Here is a 19,499-nt window from a genome sequence, read left to right on the forward strand (position 1 = left end):
TAAATTTGATGGCAATTTTGTAATTAAGTAGAAAAATACTTGATTTAAATTTGATGGCAATTTCGTAATTATTGGGGGGCTGATTTGCAAATAGTGAAAAGTTGAGGGACTAAAGTGCAAATATGGAAAGTTGAGTGGGACACTTGGCATATCATGCTTGCTTGAGATATATATTCTTATCTCCCTTGGCATCTACATGAAGAAAGAAACGAGACTTTCCAAGAAAATTCCTCAAGCTTCATTTTGCCTTAGAAAATTGGTTGTGCAAGATCCGGCCATCCGATTTTTAATCCGAGCACAGTTTTGAGATCTCCTCGTCAAGAGCTACACAAGGACGTAAGTTTTGTTACGTTTTGAGATGTTTTGAAAATATGATGTTGTCAGAGTTGAATATGATTCAGATATGGTGTTTCTGCTGCAGTAGATAGTGTATAATCGAAGTCAGATTGAAGAATAGACTGTTTATACAATTTTTCTGATTTTCAGAAGATATTGATTGAGATGGAACACTAGAATTGTATTGTTCTTGATTCAAGAATAGAGAAATGATTATTCTCATGTAATCTGAATAGACTAGTCAGTAGATATGTGAAATCAGATCGAAGAAATTATACCGTATGTCTGTATTATGGATTTCAGTGTTTCTTGAGTTGAAATTGATAGATATTGATATGCTGGAATTAGAAGAATGATAATATGGTATTGATTATGAGTTCTGATATGATATTTGTGATATTGAGATTGACAGAGTTATAAGACTGTATTGCTATTTCCGTCGAAACGTCAGCTGATTCAGATTGATCAGATTCAGTTATGATTTCGATTATATCGTGATATCATTTATATGAATTAGATTATATATTGTTCAGATATTGATCAGATTATATACTGAGTTGAGTATTGATCAGAACAGCTTGTGAATTGAGTTATACATTGATTCAGTGTATTTGATATTGTCATTTCAGATTTGATATGGACAGATTCGAGACTTCGTCTTCGTCAGACTAGGAAGACAAAGGTATAATTTATGTGATATTCGGGAAGCCACAACTCAAATGAGATCTCATTTTGAGTTTCCCAATAAAATCACATACTAGACTGTTATTTATACTTTGAGATGTTTATGCTTTGATTTTTGAATTGTATTCAAGTGTATGAGATTACTGCCATATTCAGATATGAATATGATTGTGCTTTGTTTACAGATTAATATTCATTGCATCTAAGATAGGAGAGTCTTCGACAGTCATTGTCAATTATCTAGATGTTCGGTGTATCTCAGCTTTGGAGCAGCTATGACTCCTTTGTCAGCCGTCGATACAGCTCAGACCGAAGTCTAGGAATAAGACGTACAGTCACCCCGATTGAGAGAGTAGGTGACAGCCATTGACGTCTTATTCACACCGGGATCCCTAGAGTTATAGTTGAGTCAAGTCTGAACATGATTTGATTAGAACTGCATGCGTATATGAGTTGGTTTCATAGACTATGGAACCTATCGTTATTGCTTTTAGTCATGACAGCATGTTTCCTGATTTAGACTGTTTATATGCACGTTTATCTGATTTGAATTGCATGTTCAGTAGATTAGATTTCATAGATGATGAAATCTATTACTACTATTTTGATTTTATTCATGACAGCATGTTTCATGAATTATTATGTGTATATGCATGTTTACCATGTTTTATACTGGGATTTATTCTCACCGGAGTTATCCGGCTGTTGTCTTGTTTTGTATGTGTGCATGACAACAGGTGTGACTGGATCGGGGTCAAGAGGATGAGGAGAGAAGAAGAGTTAGCGTGGTGATTCCGGACTTACTGTAGATTTGGTTTATTACTTGAACTTAGTAACTGAACCTTAGACTTAGATTGTACAGTATTGTACTTTTATACTGAAATGTATTTTATACTGAGATGTATATTATTTAGATTCCATTACCTTCCGCATTTACATTTTAAAAAGAAAAATTTTTAGACCCTGTTTATAAGAACTGATAATTAAATCCCAACGACGATTAGCGTCCGGGTCCCCACAAAGATGGTATTTCTCTTTACTCTGGTTGGATTGATATCAATAGTATATCTGACTGTGGTACTCGTATCCCAAATCGATATAAACCGATAACTCTGAGGGATACAAGCCTATGGGCGTTGATCAACTAATTGCATGCAATTCTCTGGCTATGTATTTATCAATCCAATAGAAACATTTAAACTCTCTCTTGGCTTTAACAATCACTTTGAAACTCTTTCTTTTCTCTTTTATTCCCTTTGAACAATAATGAGACATAAAATGCCTCCAATATATATATCAATGAAATCAATACATAAACATGAATCAAATGAAGGGAATAACACATTAAAACCTTTGAAACACAATACATATACATCATGTGAGCAAAAGGGATGAATTTCCACTTACAAACCAATAGAACACCTCAATCAAAGCTCTTGAACTCCACCTACAACAATAATCCATAAATAACACCAATATCAACTCTATATCCAAAAACTCAAGTCAAATAATCCATTAAACCATCAAAACATCCACCTATAACATCTCATCTCCAAAAACCATGATAGAACTCAACCAAAAACTTACCTTAGCTTCCTAGCACCAAGGAGAACCACAATCTCAATTCGAAAATCGAACTAGATCCAAGAATCAAAGGTAGGAAATGGATGAAATGGAAGAAAACCCTTGCTCCTTAGAGAGAAAAACGAGATTGAAGGGTAAAGAAGAAGGGAAATGAAGTCAAATCATCCAAAAAGTTACTTTAAATCTCGACCATACCTCCAAAAAGCAAGACCGCGGGTGCGGCACTCCAAGGACCGCGGGTGCGCCATGCCTTCGACCAAACATCATTTTCTGAACCACTGGGACCGCGGGTGCGGTCCTTACATGACCGCTGGTGCGCTTCTGCATCGGTCCTGCCACAGCGTACTCTGCGCACAGCTTCTTCAAAGATCGCCTCAGAAACGCCTCTTCCCGTCCGAATTAGAAAAAGTGGTAAACTACAAAGTTGTAGATCTATGTCTTATCTTGACCCCCTCAACATTTCAGATCATTTGGAGGTCTGAGTAAAAATTTATCCTAAATATCCCAACCTGTGTCACTGGAGGAACGTCGAAACACACAACACTCTTCGGGACACTTTAGGCTTACCTTCCACAATGATTTGAGCAAAACTCAAAATAAGAAAGTTATAGCCTTATGTCTTATCTAACCACTCCAATTGGCCTCACCTCATTTGGATCAATATACCATTTATCATGAATTTAATCGTAACGCCGCTACAATAACAGTGCACATCATCTATAACCAACCATACTATAAATCATAACTCGAAACTCTTAACATCCAAACTATACTTAAACTTACCCAAATAGCCAATAATCATACAAAATCTTAAACCATACCGTACACCGGGCTCGGCTATTACAATCTCCCCTCCTTAGAGGAATTTCGTCCGCGAAATTGACGTCACTACACGAACAACTCAGGATATCTCTCTCTCATCTCAACCTCTGGTTCCCATGTAGCCTCTTATATCAAATGATTCCACCAAAGGACTTTAACAATGCCGATCTCTTTGTTGCTCAAAACTCTAACTCTGCGATCCAAAATCTGAATCGGAATCTCTTGGTATGTCAAATTCGGCGTCAATTCCAATGGCTCGTGGCGAAGAACATGGGAAAGATTCGCAATATACTCTCCTGAGCATCGAAACATGAAACACATTGCGAATCTTTCCCATGTTCTTCGCCACGAGCCATTGGACTTGACGCCGAATTTGACATACCAAGAGATTCCGATTCAGATTTTGGATCGCAGAGTTAGAGTTTTGAGGAACAAAGAGATCGGCATTGTTAAAGTCCTTTGGAGGAATCATTTGATAGAAGAGGCTACGTGGGAACCATAGGTTGAGATGAGAGAGAGGTATCCTGAGTTGTTCGTGTAGTGACGTCAATTTCGCGGACGAAATTCCTCTAAGGAAGGGAGATTGTAATAGCCGAGCCCGGTGTAAGGTATGGTTTAAGATTTTGTATGATTATTGGCTATTTGGGTAAGTTTAAGTATAGTTTGGATGTTAAGAGTTTCGAGTTATGATTTATAGTATGGTTGGTTATAGATGATGTGCAGTGTTATTGTAGCGGCGTTACGATTAAATTCATGATAAATGGTATATTGATCCAAATGAGGTGAGGCCAATTGGAGTGGTTAGATAAGACATAAGGCTATAACTTTCTTATTTTGAGTTTTGTTCAAATCATTGTGGAAGGTAAGCCAAAAGTGTCCCGAAGTGTGTTGTGTGTTTCGACGTTCCTCCAGTGACACATGTTGGGAGATTTAGCACAACTTTTTACTCAGACCTCCAAATGATCTGCAATTTTGAGGGAGGCAAGATACGACATAGATCTACAACTTTGTAGTTTACCACTTTTTCTAATTCGGACGGGAAGAGGCGTTTCTGAGGCGATCTTTGAAGAAGCTGTGCGCAGAGTACGCGGTGGGAGGACCGATGCAGGAGCGCACCCGCGGTCCTTAACGGAGCGCACCCGCGGTCTTAGTGGTCCAGGAAATGTTGGTTTGGTCGAAGGCATGGCGCACCCGCGGTCCTTGGAGTGCCGCACCCGCGGTCTTGCTTTTTGGAGGTATGGTCGAGATTTAAAGTAACTTTTTGGATGATTTGACTTCATTTCCCTTCTTCTTTCCCCTTCAATCTCGTTTTTCTCTCTAAGGAGCAAGGGTTTTCTTCCATTTCATCCATTTCCTACCTTTGATTCTTGGATCTAGTTCGATTTTCGACTTGAGATTGTGGTTCTCCTTGGTGCTAGGAAGCTAAGGTAAGTTTTTGGTTGAGTTCTATCATGGTTTTTGGAGATGAGATGTTATAGGTGGATGTTTTGATGGTTTAATGGATTATTTGACTTGAGTTTTTGGATATAGAGTTGATATTGGTGTTATTTATGGATTATCGTTGTAGGTGGTGTTCAAGAGCTTTGATTGAGGTGTTCTATTGGTTTGTAAGTGGAATTTCATCCTTTGTGCTCACATGATGTTATATGTATTGTGTTTCAAAGGTTTTAATGTGTTATTCCCTTCATTTGATTCATGTTTATGTATTGATTTCATTGATATGTATATTGGAGGCATTTTATGTCTCATTCTTGTTCAAAGGGAATAAAAGAGAAAAGAAAGAGTTTCAAAGTGATTGTTAAAGCCAAGAGAGAGTTTAAATGTTTCTATTGGATTGATAAATACATAGCCAGAGAATTGCATGCAATTAGTTGATCAACGCCCATAGGCTTGTATCCCTCAGAGTTATCGGTTTATATCGATTTGGGATACGAGTACCACAGTCAGAGATACTATTGATATCAATCCAACCAGAGTAAAGAGAAATACCATCTTATTGCTATGTTATTGCTATGCTATTGCTATAGTATTCATGTTTCAAAGTTGATGGTATTTATGATTTCAAAGCTATGTTTTACAGAGTATGTTATGTCATTGCTATGTAAGAGTTCCACTTGCTGAGATTTATTCTCATTTCAGTTATTTCATGTGATGCAGATCAGAGTGGCGGCCCGGGACGTTGACTGTGGACAGGGGGGTCATATGCATACACCATTGGAAGGAAGATTTTGGCATGATCATAGGAATGATGTTTTGTATTTTGCTTCGTCATTTAAATGATCATGTATTATTATTTTGTAAAGATATTTAAAGAAATGTATTTTGAAACTCCTTCCATATTTCAAGAGAAAATTTAATTTCCGCTGTGTATTTTTTATTTAAAGAGGTCAGAGGTGTCACAATTATCTTTGGGATTTAATTATCAATTCAGATAAAACAGGGTCTAAAAAAAATTCTTTTTAAAATACAAGTGCGGAAGGTAATGGCATCTACGTAATATACATATTTGTATAAAACTACGTTTCAGTACAAAAATACAATAATGTACAATAGTCTTTCAATTAATCTAAGGTTCGATTACTAAAGTTCAAGTACTAAAACCTATCTATATCCAAGTCCTGAATCACCACGCTACACTCGTCTTCTCTCATCATCTTCTCGACCCCGATCTTGCCCCACCTGTTGTCATGCACACATACAAAACAGGACAACAGCCGGATACTCCGGTGAGAATAAATCCTAGTATAAAACATGATAAGCATGTATAGAAACAATCTAAATCATAAAACATGCTATCTTGAACAGATTCAGAAGTAATAGATTTCATAATCTATAAAATCAAATCAAAATAAGCATGCAACTCAATTCAGATAAACATGCAGTTTAATCAAATCATAAACACATGCTATCATGACTGAAAGCAATAAAGATGGGTTTCATAGTCTATGAAACCACATCCATAAACACATGCTGAAACGTCCTTGCTCTTTTTATTGCTTTAAAAGTACTAGAATTTTTTTTTTTTTTTTTTTAAAATCGCTCACATTTTCGGTCATTGCATGCACATGCACATAAAAATAATCTTGCACCATTTTAAAGTAAATCATCCAACTAGTATTTGAAAATTGAAAGGAATAGTCAAACCAGAAATCGTAAAACGTTTTACCAAACCTAAAAAGCAATAAATGTTGAAAAGTGTAGCCCATACTAAACTCTCCAAAAACCTCTCAAAAGCATAAATAAATAGTCTTAAAATCTTTAAAAGAAATCATAAAGCGTAATGCGGAAAATAGTGCGCTGGTCCTCGGGTTGTGTGCGCCATCAGTCCAGTAGTATCACTCATCAAGACCTTCCTCAGAACCACCTGCATCCATCACACCTAGTGAGTCTAAAGACTCAACACACCATAATCTTTATAACGAGTAATAAATAATACAGTTAACATATAACGGTGAAAAATACTTGTACTTAAAATATCGTTTTCATGAAGATGCATAAACTTTAAACATAAACGTTTTCGTAAACATTTTCATGATGCATAAAAACATTTTCAAAAGGCATAAACATATCACTTAAACATATTCATATTCATGTCCATATTCGTATCCATATTCATATTCGTATTCATGATCATGTTCGTGTTTGTTGAATTCAGATCGTTGATTGTGACTTTCATATACGTGTTAGGCGATGGATCCATCTACATGTAACCACAGTACTGGGCGGCGGGGGTCACCAGCAACACTCTCACCGGTCAACTGGGCCCTGGCCTTACGTAATATCATATCATCATATACATATACATATCCGTGTCCGAGGAAATACGATCGTCGGGCTCCCACTGGGACCATAACCCTCACGATATCTCCAACATATCATCGTGTTAGTCACAATCCATTCACATCATTCAACATGTCATCATCACTTAATAAAAATCATGCTTATAACATTTTTTTCATTTTAAACCACGCATGCAGCATGTCTTTTACGTTAACGTTTCATCATAAAAAAAATCCATAGACATTTAAAATTCCATAATCCTTTAAAAATAGCATTTTGGCATAAGACATCATAAAAACATCCATATACATTTAAAATTCCATGTTAACATATAAAACAGCAAATAGGGCACTGCCATGACCTTTACTAATTTCCCGGTGTAAAATGACCGTTTTACCCCTGGACTCGACATTTTTCGTTTTCGATACTTTTCTTGATTTCATGACTCTAACATGTCCCAAATAATTATTTAAGCTTACATGAATTTTTTTGTAATTTTATTTGGCTTACAACTTAGACTTTTTCAATTTATCTTTTATTAGTGATTTTAACGGTGTTTTAATCCCGAAAAATACCAAACGTTAATATAAAATTCCTAAATTCTAAATTTAGTCTTTTTATATTATTTTAGCCCTTATGGATCACGACTCGACCCCCGTGAGTCGTTTTCCAATTTTTCTTTGTTTTAGAACTCAATTTGGCACCTAAACTTCGACCCCGAGCCAACTCCTAAATTTATCGAGTTACCCCCGAACCATATCGATCCAAAACTTGCCCAACATATTAAACTTACCTACTGGACTCTAAGTTAGACAAGGAACCCACCCAAAACCCAAAAACGAGACAACCCAACCCGCTGCTAGTGCTGGCCGAGAGAACCTATTTGCATGGGTTCTATGTTTTGATGTCTAGACCCTAACCCAACGACCCAGCCCTTGAACCCCGGTCAAGGACACTTGCTTAGGACCCTAGTGAGTCACTCTAACCCAGTCCCAGCCCCTCCAACCCAGCCCCCCACCCCCTGGCGAAGGATGGAACAGACAGCGCTGCTGCGCGCTGTCTCTCGGCGAGAGTCCCTCCTGCACGGGACTCTTCGCTGATCACCCCAACGGGTCCTAGCCTGGCTAGGACTCCTCCTATGGCACCCACACACCCTTGACTAGTCCTGGAACCAAGCCAAGCCTCCCCAGCCCTATCGAATCCCTGACCCGATCGCTCGAAGCTTGACAGTCCAAGTTGATTTCGAGTTCTCGACAGTTCTTGATCTTCTTGCTATATTTGTGGGGCGTGTGTGCGTCTTAGGTTAGAAGATTTATCGCCTAGTTTTCCCTAGACATCATGGCAGCCCTCACACACAATAAAAACGTGAATCCATGCATCAACAACTTGGTAATTCTCGGTAATTTGAAGCATGCACAAGAGGGGTCCCTTTTTTTCTTTTTCGAAAATTGCTAACAGTTCATGCATCAATTAAATAAACAATACTATGGTATCATGGATGAGAAAAGGGAGATTAGAGGGTGCCTTTGCGTTATATACGCTCGAATAACCGACGACGACGAAGAACGGAGGAACGACGAGGCTAGACTCCACGTGAAAGCTCCCAACTCACGCTGCTGCCGATTTTTCTTTCCAAAATAAAGTGCCGTGTGTGTGGTGAAGGAGTGCAGCCGTGAATTGCAAAAGGGAGAGGAGAGGGGAGTTTTAAAAGTTTGAAAGTGTGTGGCCGATGGAATAAATCTAGATTATTTGTGGCAATAATATACTTTAAATACTTATCTAATTTTCTAAATAGGCTTAGGCCTATTAAGCCATAAATTAAAGCCCATTTAAATTAACTAGATTTTAAATAAAATAAAAACAAAGTTTTCTTTTAAATAAAAATGTGAATTTACTAGCCGGATTGCTAAAAAGCTCGATTTTTTTTGTTGAAAAACCAACACTGATAAAATTTACGTCCCGGCGTATAAAATCATCTCAAAACCTCTTATTTTCAAAAATAAGAAAAAGCATCACCCATATTTAAAATAATTAAAAATAATCATTTAATAAAAACATTTGACATTTTTCAGCCCTCGGTCCCCGTTCCTCGATCGTTGCTTGAATAATCCTTAAAAATACAATTTTATGCATGATGATAATAAAAATCATATTTAGCAAATAAACATGCATGTCACATAATTAATTAATGCAATTAAAACATTTAATTTAAATACAAAGAATTTAATAATTTGCGCGCATGTGGTTTACGTGAACTTTAAAATTTTCGGGGCGTTACAATCTTCCCCCCTTAAATTGAATTTCGTCCTCGAAATTCGCTTATCCTTAATAACCCAAAGTTATACTTAGTTCTAGTATCCCAAAAATCCACACTCCCGCTGCGCTTATTCTGATAGAACTTAAACTCTAGAATGTCCTTACGTCTCTTTATCCCAATAAATTTTTCTTCGAAATCCTTATTTTCAAATCGCAACTTAAAAAGACCCATAAAGACTAAGTGCCGTTACTATTATAACCTCGAATTTCAATTTTTCTTACGATCCCCAATATTAAAAGATAGACAATCAAACTTATCGTATATTATTTTCCTTATTCTATACCCAAAATATTCATCAACTATCAATTTACATCTTAAAATCCCAAACACACATTCAAATTCTTAGATTTTTCAAGCCTACTATTGTTTCATCCTTAAAATCTTTGATTTAACATTCCTTAAAACATTATAACCCAAGATATCCCTATGTTCCAAATATTCTTAAAAGTCTAAATCCTCAAAATTCTTACTAATTAAACCATTTAATTCGCATTTATTGCTAAACTAGTCCTCAAATTCCTCAATATTTGCAAAATAACATCTTAATTTCCTCAAAAATCATCCTAATTGGTCTTGAATTTCGAAAATCCTAATATTAACCCATAAGTTTTTATCATTTGTAATTTCCTTCTACGGGTTTCCCATAACATAGTTTGAATAAACTTAAACTTATTTACCCAAAAATAAATTTCTATAACCAATCTTGCCTTTCATCAACTTAAAATCCCAATTTATCTATTTTATTATTCTTAAAGTCGTTGTAATCCTCGAATAATCATTCCTTACGTCTAATTCCCAAAAATTAATTCGACTAGTAACCATGAATCATAAATATTTTCTCAGAAAATCTACGTGTCCCAAAGAATTCATAATATTCTCGATTATCTTATAGCCCAAAAATTAGAACGTCAATACTAAAACCCAAAAATCGACATAATCCAATTCCACCACAAACCAACATGCGTTAAAATAAAATAATTTTTCATTTCATATCACGTATAAAAATCATAAAGCATATAAATCAAAAATTATCATAAAACTATTAAACATGTGACGTAAACATATAAGTCATGTACTCATGCAGGTAACATCATAAAATCACATAAAGCATGTAAAACTTACAACTTAGAGGCTTGACGACTGATCTTCCCGGCGCTGATGGTGGCACAACCCTTTACAGGAACCACCGCTCTGATACCAACTGAAACGTCCTTGCTCTTTTTATTGCTTTAAAAGTACTAGAATTTTTTTTTTTTTTAAAATCGCTCACATTTTCGGTCATTGCATGCACATGCACATAAAAATAATCTTGCACCATTTTAAAGTAAATCATCCAACTAGTATTTGAAAATTGAAAGGAATAGTCAAACCAGAAATCGTAAAACGTTTTACCAAACCTAAAAAGCAATAAATGTTGAAAAGTGTAGCCCATACTAAACTCTCCAAAAACCTCTCAAAAGCATAAATAAATAGTCTTAAAATCTTTAAAAGAAATCATAAAGCGTAATGCGGAAAATAGTGCGCTGGTCCTCGGGTTGTGTGCGCCATCAGTCCAGTAGTATCACTCATCAAGACCTTCCTCAGAACCACCTGCATCCATCACACCTAGTGAGTCTAAAGACTCAACACACCATAATCTTTATAACGAGTAATAAATAATACAGTTAACATATAACGGTGAAAAATACTTGTACTTAAAATATCGTTTTCATGAAGATGCATAAACTTTAAACATAAACGTTTTCGTAAACATTTTCATGATGCATAAAAACATTTTCAAAAGGCATAAACATATCACTTAAACATATTCATATTCATGTCCATATTCGTATCCATATTCATATTCGTATTCATGATCATGTTCGTGTTTGTTGAATTCAGATCGTTGATTGTGACTTTCATATACGTGTTAGGCGATGGATCCATCTACATGTAACCACAGTACTGGGCGGCGGGGGTCACCAGCAACACTCTCACCGGTCAACTGGGCCCTGGCCTTACGTAATATCATATCATCATATACATATACATATCCGTGTCCGAGGAAATACGATCGTCGGGCTCCCACTGGGACCATAACCCTCACGATATCTCCAACATATCATCGTGTTAGTCACAATCCATTCACATCATTCAACATGTCATCATCACTTAATAAAAATCATGCTTATAACATTTTTTTCATTTTAAACCACGCATGCAGCATGTCTTTTACGTTAACGTTTCATCATAAAAAAAATCCATAGACATTTAAAATTCCATAATCCTTTAAAAATAGCATTTTGGCATAAGACATCATAAAAACATCCATATACATTTAAAATTCCATGTTAACATATAAAACAGCAAATAGGGCACTGCCATGACCTTTACTAATTTCCCGGTGTAAAATGACCGTTTTATCCCTGGACTCGACATTTTTCGTTTTCGATACTTTTCTTGATTTCATGACTCTAACATGTCCCAAATAATTATTTAAGCTTACATGAATTTTTTTGTAATTTTATTTGGCTTACAACTTAGACTTTTTCAATTTATCTTTTATTAGTGATTTTAACGGTGTTTTAATCCCGAAAAATACCAAACGTTAATATAAAATTCCTAAATTCTAAATTTAGTCTTTTTATATTATTTTAGCCCTTATGGATCATGACTCGACCCCCGTGAGTCGTTTTCCAATTTTTCTTTGTTTTAGAACTCAATTTGGCACCTAAACTTCGACCCCGAGCCAACTCCTAAATTTATCGAGTTACCCCCGAACCATATCGATCCAAAACTTGCCCAACATATTAAACTTACCTACTGGACTCTAAGTTAGACAAGGAACCCACCCAAAACCCAAAAACGAGACAACCCAACCCGCTGCTAGTGCTGGCCGAGAGAACCTATTTGCATGGGTTCTATGTTTTGATGTCTAGACCCTAACCCAACGACCCAGCCCTTGAACCCCGGTCAAGGACACTTGCTTAGGACCCTAGTGAGTCACTCTAACCCAGTCCCAGCCCCTCCAACCCAGCCCCCCACCCCCTGGCGAAGGATGGAACAGACAGCGCTGCTGCGCGCTGTCTCTCGGCGAGAGTCCCTCCGGCACGGGACTCTTCGCTGATCACCCCAACGGGTCCTAGCCTGGCTAGGACTCCTCCTATGGCACCCACACACCCTTGACTAGTCCTGGAACCAAGCCAAGCCTCCCCAGCCCTATCGAATCCCTGACCCGATCGCTCGAAGCTTGACAGTCCAAGTTGATTTCGAGTTCTCGACAGTTCTTGATCTTCTTGCTATATTTGTGGGGCGTGTGTGCGTCTTAGGTTAGAAGATTTATCGCCTAGTAATTCTCGGTAATTTGAAGCATGCACAAGAGGGGTCCCTTTTTTTCTTTTTCGAAAATTGCTAACAGTTCATGCATCAATTAAATAAACAATACTATGGTATCATGGATGAGAAAAGGGAGATTAGAGGGTGCCTTTGCGTTATATACGCTCGAATAACCGACGACGACGAAGAACGGAGGAACGACGAGGCTAGACTCCACGTGAAAGCTCCCAACTCACGCTGCTGCCGATTTTTCTTTCCAAAATAAAGTGCCGTGTGTGTGGTGAAGGAGTGCAGCCGTGAATTGCAAAAGGGAGAGGAGAGGGGAGTTTTAAAAGTTTGAAAGTGTGTGGCCGATGGAATAAATCTAGATTATTTGTGGCAATAATATACTTTAAATACTTATCTAATTTTCTAAATAGGCTTAGGCCTATTAAGCCATAAATTAAAGCCCATTTAAATTAACTAGATTTTAAATAAAATAAAAACAAAGTTTTCTTTTAAATAAAAATGTGAATTTACTAGCCGGATTGCTAAAAAGCTCGATTTTTTTTGTTGAAAAACCAACACTGATAAAATTTACGTCCCGGCGTATAAAATCATCTCAAAACCTCTTATTTTCAAAAATAAGAAAAAGCTTCACCCATATTTAAAATAATTAAAAATAATCATTTAATAAAAACATTTGACATTTTTCAGCCCTCGGTCCCCGTTCCTCGATCGTTGCTTGAATAATCCTTAAAAATACAATTTTAGGCATGATGATAATAAAAATCATATTTAGCAAATAAACATGCATGTCACATAATTAATTAATGCAATTAAAACATTTAATTTAAATACAAAGAATTTAATAATTTGCGCGCATGTGGTTTACGTGAACTTTAAAATTTTCGGGGCGTTACACATGCAGTTCTAGTCCAATCATGTCTAGACTCGACTCAACTATAACTCTAGGGATCCCGGTGTGAATAAGACGATCTATCACCTACCCTACCAATCGGGGTGACGGTACGTCTTATTCCTAGACTTCGGTCTGATCTATATCCACATCTACAATAGGAGACTGATCTTCCCCTACGCTGTGATACCACCGAACGTCTAGAAGTCTGACTGTACTGTCAAGACTTTCCTATCTTATATGCAATGAATAACAAATCTGTAAACAAAGCGGTAGCATATTCGCATATAACAAAGCATATTCATATCAGAATATAATAATAATCTAGTATGTGATTTTGTTGGGAAACTCAAATAGGATCTTATTTGAGTTATGTCTTCCCGTATATCACATGAATTATACCTTTGTCGTCCCGGTCTGACGAAGACGATGACCTGAACTCAAATCTGTCCATATCGAATCTGAAATGACAATATTGAATACCCTGTATTAGTGAATAACTCAATACACAATTTGTTCTGATCAATACTTAACTCAGTACATAATCTGATCAATATCTGAACAGGATACAATCTGATTCATATCAATAATATCACAATCTAATCGAAATCGTATCTGAATCTGATCAATCTAAACCAACTGATGTTTCGACGGCATAACATTACAATCTGAATAACCCCGTCAATCTGAACATCACAAATATAATACTGGAACTCATAATCTGTGTCAATATAATTCATATTCTGAATATTAACACAATTCTGATATAGAATCTCAGTCAATATCTTTCAAAAATCATAACAATTACAGAAACGGTCTGTTCTTTAATCTGACTTCAATTCTATAATGTCTACGGTAGCAGAAACACCATATCTGATTCATATTCAATTCTGACAATATCATAAATTCAAAACATGTCTAAACGTAACAAAACTTACATCCAGTTGTAGCCTGCGTTGATAGGAACACAGTACCGAAGTCGGATTTCAATTCAGATAGACGGTTCGCTCGGAAATCAATTTTCAAAATTAAGAACGAAGCCTTTCCCTAAACTTTCTGATTTTGGCTGAGGGAGAATCGAGTTTTACATGTACATATATATATATACATTCCGTGCATGCAAGGCAAGTGGAATCTTGCATGTGCTGCACGTTTCGCGCATATGCGCGCACAAAGTCGCGCATATGCGCTAGTTATAAAAAAACTAGCATTGTCTTCTCGCGCATATGCGACATTTCAGTCGTGCATATGCGCCAACCATTCTGTCCATTCCGCGCATGTGCGCCAATTATGTCGCGCATATGCGCCGATCCTTCTGGACTGGTCGCGCATATGCGCGCCTTATCTCGCGCATGTGCGCCAATGCTTCTGTAATTTTTGCGTAATTTTTGCGCATGTGCGCCGATACATGTCGCGCATGTGCGCCACTCCTATACTTCACACATAATGTGATTTCTTCTTTCGGCTCTCCCGATCAGATCCGTTTCGTTTATAATCACATCAATTATCATCTATGATTATAATAATCATTTCCAAATCTTTTCAGATTAACCGGATTAATTTCTCGGGCCTTACATTTCTCCCCCTCTTATATCTGAGTTCGTCCTCAAACTCGCAAGTAATCAACTCCGATATACTAGAAGAAATGTATCATAGAGTTTAAATCAAACTCTCATCTCAATGAATCCATTCGGAAATCTCTTTCTTGTATCAACCTCTGATTTCAACTCTGGAATAAGACTTCATGGAGTATACTATCATAATACTTTTTAAACTAACTTCGACAGAATCAATCTTGCCATGTTGGTTATACAACATCCGTATAAACCAATCACAGTTCATAACAAAACAATACCAGTAGTTGTTATCAAATCTGTTTATCCCAATCAAGGACATAAACAGTCTTCAGCTTCAAATACCGATCGTCATCATCCGACGTTGGTTTCTTAAATCTGTTTATTCTGAACTATCTTCTTCTTCCTTCGAATTTTCTTCAAAAGAAACCTGCAGTATTCACTGTATACCGTCCTGTCTATAACTATCTCATTACTCATCTGATAAGCTGATAGCTATTGTCACGCAGTGATAATAAGTCATATCAATTAGCGCTAACATCCAACACTCTATAACTCTACCAAAATCTTCCAATATCTGGATAAAATATACTCTGATTGTCTGTCAATCTGTGATAAATCTAAGAGAAAGCTCAGAATATATTCTATCACAAGTACACAATTAATCAAAAGTCACAATCTGATATAATCTACTATGGCATTCTGATTACTCTGACCACTTCTCTGACATCGATCTGTGTCATTTGGTCATGTTTGTACGTTATCTGGTACAAACTGATAGATATAGATTGAACAATCTGTCAATCTTAATCATATCATATCATAATCTATAGAAAATGGCGGTAATTTCATTATGAAAGCCATAGAAATGTACTCCCACTTCTATTTAGAACCGTACAATTCTATAATAAGTCTTCTGATTTCTATCTTTCTGTCTTTTCCGTTAGCAATTCAGACATATCAGTACAATTTCTGCTAATACTTTAATACAAATTCTGTCATAGGTGATCTAATCTGTCTATATCAACATTATCTGCTCAAATACAATACATTCTCAGCAACTGCAAACTGAATCCACTACGGTGCATTTCTGACCCTATCTGTGATTTCAGACTTGAACTATCGACATAACCAAATCAGTTAATAACATAAAGTAAAGAAAAAAAATACCTACCTGGTATTCGGCTCTGACTATCGATATCAATTCTGTTATTCAATTCTGAAACATTCTGATACCACAAGATAATCAGTCTCATATAAAATACACAATCACATATCTGTTACTCGACTCTGATTACTGAAATCTAGTTCTGAACATTCTGAGCACATTTCTGAATAGCTGTACCTCTCGAAAATAACTCTGATATAATTAAAATGTATATATTCTCAACGGTTCACCACAATCTGTATCATATACTGATTCAAACAACAGTAATATCAAATCAGATACAAAATATCAATATCCTATACAGATCTAGTGAGTTCAAGGAACTCATAAAACAAGGATTTCTGATAAATATCTTCATGTCATTCTGATCAACTGGTATATCTCATCTGCAAATACAATATGCTCCCCAAAACAATATAAGATGTCTCAAATAATGATTTAGAACAATAACAATACTCAGCAGATATAAAACCACAGTCGAATAAAATAATCTGCCCCATTCAGACAAAATACATTTCTGACATTTCTGAACTTTCTGGTCTTTCTGATATCGGTATCTTATCAGTCACTGATCACAATCTCAACTGTAACAAAATCAATCTGTATACTAACTTCAGATATCACACACTCTGCATAAAATCTATTTCAAGCAAGATGCTTATCTGAATAATTTCGGTATACAATCATCACAGTTCTCAGAATATTCAATACAATCTTCAGATATTCTATTCCATCAATCAGATGCTGCAATTATATCAAACTCTTATAGATACAATAAGCATAAAATCATCAGAACATCTCTAAATATACTGAAACATGCCAAAGAGAAACACTAAATCAAATGTAACTCCTGGTCGGTACTCTTCTACTAATCTTTCAATTCATTCTGTACATTCAGTATCATTCTGTACTGAATTCTAACACAACAATCAGTATCTGATCTGATCTGAATTAAATTTTGAAATCTATCTTTCTGATATAAAGCAATTTTAAATCTTATCTAGGCAATCATCAGCCAATTCGTACCTCATTAGCAAATCTGCCAATGCTAGGCTCGATTTCAGTAGGTCTACTGAACACATAGGGATGCAATCTGCTCCTTTCTGTATTAATCGAGTCATAAATACCACAGATATCAAAGGAATTCTAAATCTAGAATTCTTACTGTGAAATCTCTATTTATCAGCCATATCTGGTCTGAATCTTATATTCTTCTGAAAGGAATCTATAATAGTTCTGTACTTGTCTAGCATATTAACATCAATAATGCAGTCGAATCAGAATACACAAGTACATTATAATCTAACTCAATCTTGTTCTCATCTTACTGTAGTATACCATATTCTACAAAAATTTCTGATATCACTCTTTCTTTCCCAACAAATAGGAATCAATACCACAGTACAAACAAACCCCACAGATACATCATATATCAATACAATTCAGTCTAAGATAATCGTAGGGAATGCATTAGTATATATCGATACATATGCAGTCTAATCGTAAAGAATAGTACCTGTTGTAGATTCTGGGTCTGTTTCCCAATTAAACGCTGTTCCCTAAGATCTTCGGGACCATCTCTGGGGACAAACTTTAGCAAAATGCCCCAGCTGTTTACAGATATTGCATCTACCAAGTACTCCTTGGCATTTCTCTGAAGAATGTCTCCCTCCGCAAGTCCTACAATAGACATCAGTATGGCTTGGACTGGAACCACTTGAGCTAGAGGAACCACTTCCCAACTTCTTGAATGTCTTCTTACGAGTTTTCAGCAGATCTTGCTTCCCACTAGTACTGCCGCGCTCATATCGAAGAGGGGATTGCTGTGTCTGGGGTTGCTTCACACACAGCCGTGTCAATTGTCTAATCAGACTTGCCTCAGCTCTCTTCGCTCTACTCAAGATATCCGCAAAATGGTAAGGTCGCTGCAGATTCATAAATGCAACTACATCCGAATTCAACCCTCTGATGAACTGATTTACTAGAGCTTCATCATTTCCAGCTAAATGAGGAGCAAAATGCAGTAGAGTAGAGAATTTGGCGGTATATTCATCAATATTCAACTGACCTTGGCTCAAATTCTCAAATTCTGTTCTTTTGTCCTCTCGGTATGAAACTGAGAAAAATCTTTGGTAGAATTCAGTCTTGAAGACTTCCCAAGTGATCACAGTACCACGTTGTGCTAATACTCCTTTGATTGTAATCCACCAACTTCTGGCAGCCTCTCGTAACTGGTGAAATACCAATTTAACTCTCTGTTCATCTGTGCAATCAAGTAGATCAAATAGTATTTCTATATCATCAACCCAGTTCTGACAATCTTCGGATGTCTCGGTACCACTCAGAATCGGCGGCTGAAATAGCTCAAGTTCTGCCAACTTTACTTCCATCCGAGTTTCTGATGCATCTACCTGTTCAGCTGAAGTACTGCCCTTTTCTGGAATTCTCCGAGGCGGTATATCTAAATATCAAACCGGTTAGTACACAGTCTATACAATCTGTCTCAGCCCTCCTCTGATCATATACCTCTGATCGAGACTCGGTTATGATTCAGGCTTAACAATTACATGCTGCAATCAACTCAGATACAATCAACATGTAATACAGAAAACAGTAAATCATGCTAGCACCCATAATGTAAGTCAACATTGAAATAATTCTCATGCTAGCAATCACATGCAAGGAAAGAAAACTCAATCTACCCCGCTCATTCTCTTCTATCTCAGTCTAAAGGATCTATCTGAAAGCAGACCGGTTACGGTGGCCGGAAACGCAACGGAAGTCAAAAATTTTATTTTCTACTAGAATTTTCGGCCACCAAGTTTAAGTGCAATATTTACATTTCAAAACACCATACATAGGATGTTTAAGAAATTACCTATCAACCTCACAAGGTTGATGATGGCACCAACTTAGTTGTCAAGAAACTAAGCTCTTGAAATGGATGACAATCTACAAGCTCTCCTCCACCTTCAAAATTAGGCCCACCACAAGCTATGCAAATCCCCTCAAATATTGCAC

Source organism: Primulina eburnea, unplaced genomic scaffold (assembly GCF_022965805.1).
Source record: "Primulina eburnea isolate SZY01 unplaced genomic scaffold, ASM2296580v1 ctg962_ERROPOS671506, whole genome shotgun sequence".
Lineage (NCBI taxonomy): Eukaryota > Viridiplantae > Streptophyta > Magnoliopsida > Lamiales > Gesneriaceae > Primulina > Primulina eburnea.